This window comes from Aotus nancymaae, unplaced genomic scaffold, assembly GCF_030222135.1.
Source record: "Aotus nancymaae isolate 86718 unplaced genomic scaffold, 86718_ANA_hifiasm-v0.15.2.pri h1tg000155l, whole genome shotgun sequence".
NCBI lineage: Eukaryota > Metazoa > Chordata > Mammalia > Primates > Aotidae > Aotus > Aotus nancymaae.
Window position 1 is genome coordinate 3,643,171 of NW_026988570.1, and position 4,424 is coordinate 3,647,594.

The 4,424-nt window shown below is 43.9% G+C and overlaps 1 non-coding gene across 1 annotated transcript; it reads left to right on the top strand.

Moving 5' to 3' along the window:
• The first annotated feature begins 2,477 nt into the window (after window positions 1-2,477).
• LOC135272953 (small nucleolar RNA U3) lies at window positions 2,478-2,688 on the top strand. The gene has a single exon (XR_010340857.1). It is a non-coding gene; the product is annotated as a small nucleolar RNA U3 (small nucleolar RNA).
• Window positions 2,689-4,424: the final 1,736 nt, after the last annotated feature.

A 4,424-nucleotide genomic window follows, 5' to 3' on the forward strand; every position in this document is an offset into this window, starting at 1 on the left:
ACCTACAAATCTGCCAAAGTATCTATGATCCTATTCCCTTTCGCCTGCTTAAGAGATCTACTCCTGAAATTATTCCCCTTCTCTCACAAAAAATGCAGTCTACCTTTCTGCTGAATTACTACCCTAAGCATTGAAATATGCTGCAATAATACGTAGGGAAAAAAGTCTCTTCCCTAGACCCCATATCTCCTTCAACTATGGACCATTTCTCTGCTCACCTTCAGAGCAGTCACGCCAGGCATTAGTCTCTATTCATGGTCTCATTTCCTTCTGATTCTCCTGTGGCACCCCATGGTCAGGCTGTGATGCTCCACTCCACTGAAGCCTCTCTCGTCAAACCCACAGTGGCTCTCAGTTCTCATTTCATTTAACCTCTCAGCAAGCACTTGACATGGTTATCAACAGCTTTGTTCGTATCATTCTTTTCACCTCGGCTTCATGGTCACCATGCTCTCCTGGTCTTCCTTTCCTCTCTTTGACTGCCTTTTCTAAGTGCCGTGCTGGCTCCTCCTGTTCCTCATGACTTCTCCATGGTGCAGTGCCCTGTTTCCCTTTTCTGCACTTTCCTGGTCTCACCCAGTCTTATGAACACGTACACGTAGAACACTGTTTATGTTCTGATGACCAGTGTGTATTGATAGCCCTGACGCTGTCTCCCTGGGTGGTTTCTGAACAATCTTGATGAGATAATGTGATGGAAGGTTCTAAACCTGCAGTGGTTTTGCAGCACATTCAGAGTTCAGAGTCGTGCCTTTTCTACTCTCTGCTGTAGCTGCACAAGTTTCTTTGTGGTTCCTCCAACAAACCAGGACCCTTCTAGTTCTCCCTACTGAGCATTTTCTTTCCATAGATATTTACTCTCTCTCTTTATTTAGATTGTATCTCCTGTGTCACCTTATTAGAAGGCTTCTCTAACTACCCTGTCTAAAATACTAATCAAATAGAGTTTAGAGAACTCTCTAAACCTGTCATTATATGCTTCATCATATTTGTTTATTGTCTGTCTTCTGCCCTAGAAAGTACATTCCATGAGGTCAGTGATTTTTGTCTTGCTCATCCCCAGATCACATGTACCTGTAATAGTGTCGGGCACATGAGTGAATGCATGGATGTTCCAGGCATTAGTAATCTTGCCTTTCCCTAAAGAGCTGTTACAGTTTTAAATTTGCATTTGGCAGGAAGTGCTGCCTTGCTTTATCGCGTATGTGTTTGTCTCTATGTTTTCTTTGCCAGGTCAGCGTCAGATAGTGCAAGACGAGGACTGCGTTACATGCCCCATCATGCTTTTACACAGCAGTGCTCTGCACCAGTAAGTGTTCAGAATGCGGATGCTAACGTGGTCGTGGCTTAGGTTCTCCTTCTGATGTAAGCATTTCTGAAGGAAGTTTTAGTAAACTCAAACCCAATTCTGGTCTAAAGGAACACAAATGTAGCCCTCATTGGTAAACAAAAGATTGTTCTCACGACACCAACTGTGTGAGAGGGCTTTCCCAGGAGATGAAGTAGAGAGAACCATAAAGCCAGGTTCCAGTGTGCTGGGCCCCTGCTGCCTCCTGGGCATGGCAGATCAGTCATTCTCAAAGTGGGGTCCACGAACCCCTTTCAGAAGGTGTAGACCAAAACTGTTTTCATGATAATTCTAGGTCATTATTTGCCTTGCTCACTGTGTTAACGTTTGCACTGACAGCGCAAAAGCAACGAGCGGAAAGACTGTGGATGCCTCAGCTCAGATCTCAGCAGTGGCGCTCAACTGCGCTAGAAGCTATGGGAAACAGCACTTGTGCACTTCACCCGTGAACTGAAATGGCAGATTTGCTTCATACAACACCATTTTCACTCAGAAAGAACAACTGGAAGGCAAACTATGGCCACGCAAAGTTGGGTACCTGGCAGACATTTACTCAAAAATTAACAAAGTGAGCCTGTCAAGAAAAACAAATGGCAGTATTTGTGGCCAAAACTAATATTCAAGGTCTGAAGTGAAAATTAGAAACTTGGAATGCTTCAGTAGCTTACTAGTGCTTAACAGACTTTTTGATGTGGTCAGGATGATATTAGCAAATGGGATTTTTCTGACATTGCAAAATGAAATGAATCAATGTTTGGAAGATCTGTACAATTCAGTGAACCAATATTTTCCAAATGACCAACGCATGGTGCTACAAAATCATGCATGGGTAAAAGATCTGTTGAAAATACATGACAGAATTTTTCAGAAATGAAAAGTTCATTGATGTAGGTTCAGATTCCATACTGCAACAAACATTTAAAAAATTACTACTTACTGAATTTTGGTGTAGTATCAAAGAAGAATGTTCACAAGTATTAATACATTGAAAGAGTATACACTAATCCTCTCTTTTTTAATGGCATGTTGTTGTAAGCCTGGACTCTATTTATCAACCACAATTCTATATTACAGCAGATTAAATGCAGGAGCACTTAGGAGAGTCCAGCCATGAAAGAGATTTGCAAAAAAGGCTATACTTTCAGAGATCATTTCTGTAGTCACTAGAGAAGATTTTCTGAACGTGCAGAGCATCAGAAGCTCCGAGGAGGAAAAGACAGCCAGGTCTCTCCTGAGGGGGAGGATGGTTCTCAGAGTTGCTGTGCAGCAGCCATTTGCCCTTGAGGCTCATTCTCCTTTTCTCTGGGAGAGTGAGAGAAAGAGATTACACTCTGAGTGATGTTCATTAAAAAGAGAGAGAGATTTGCAAAATATAAAACAATACCATTCTTCTCATTACTTTTTAAATTTTGAAATGTAGTCATTTTCATGAAAATATATCTTTTATGTCAGCATGTGGTAGGTTTATTATTTGTTAAAATGAGTTACTAGCACATGCTCTTTAGAGTCTCAGTTTTAATTTCTAATATGGTAGAGGCTGACAGACATTCTCCACCTAAACCAAAGCTCTTTGGAGTCCTCAATAATCCCTTCCTTCCTTCCTTCCTCCCCTCCCTCCCCTCCTTTCCTTCTTTCCTTCCTCCTTTCCTTCCTTCCTTCCTTCCCTCCCTCCCTTCCTTCCTTCCTTCCCTCCCTCCCTCCCTTCCTTCCTTCCCTCCCTCCCCTCCTTTCCTTCCTTCCTTCCTCCCTTCCTTCTTTTCTTCCTGCCCCCCTTCCCTCCCTGCTTCCTGTTTTGTTTTGTTTTTTGTTGGAGTCTCACCCTATCGCCCAGGCTGGTGTACAGTGGCACGATCTTGGCTCACGGCAACCTCCGCCTCCCAGGTTCAAGCAATTCTCCTATCTCAGCCTCCTAATTAGCTGGGATTACAGATGTCTGCTACCACACCTGACTAACGTTTTTGTATTTTTAGTAGAGACAAGGTTTCATCATATTGGTCAGGTTGGTCTCAAACTTCTGACCTCAGGTGATCTATCTGCCTCGGCCTCCCAAAGTGGTGGGATTACAGGCGTTGGCCACTGTGCTTGGCCAATTCTTTCTTTCTTTCTTTCTTTCTTTTTTTTTGAGATGGAGTCTTGCTCTGTTGCCCAGGCTGGAATGCAGTGGTGTGATGTCAGCTCACCACAATCTCTGCCTCCTGGGTTCATGGGATTCTCCTGCCTCAGCCTCTCAAGTAGCTGGAATTACAGGCACCTGCCACCAGGTCCAGATAATTTTTCATATTTTAGTAGAGATGGAGTTTCGCCATGTTGGCCAGGATGGTCTTCAATTCCTGACCTCAAGTGATCCACCTGCTTTGGCCTTCCAAAGTGCTGGGATTGCAGGTGTGAGCCACTGCGCCCAGCTGAGTCCTCAATAATTCTTCAGAGTGGAAAGAGTTCCTGAGACTGAGGCTTTTGCGCACTGCTGTGGTAGAGGCAGTGAGGGTGGGAACAGGATGTGGGTGTGTCTCCTTCTCCTGGGAGATGACAATTTAGAGGAGACCTGCTAATTTGGACCACAGTCACTATGGACAGGAATGAACAGCCTTGGACAGTTCTACACTTGCTGACTGGTCCAAGAAAGACTAGATGCTATGAGTCAAATGGGCCAGAGTGTCGTTTCCCTCTTCACATGCTTTAGGTTACCAAAACAACATAAATGCACATTTTTGAGTATTTCACTGTAAAATGGAGAGAAGCTTCCTTCTGATAGCTCATGTCTTCTTCTCCTGCCTCCCATGATTATCAAATGTACTTACTTCTTTTTGCTTCACATACGGTGTATTTGACTCAAAACTTCACATGCTGGAGCACCTGGATCATTTTGGTGCCTTTAGTCTTCTCTCCCTGTTGGAGTGTGGGCTTCTGCAGAGCAGGCAGTATGCTCAGCCCACTAGATCCGGGCAGAGCCACCCCAGCATCCAGTCTGGTGCAGAGGGGGGCCTTCAGAGCATGTTTGCTGACTGAATGAGTAAATATAGAAAGGTAATTCTATTTAGGATAAAACTGAGACTGTTGTGTGAGTCTGTTACTTAAT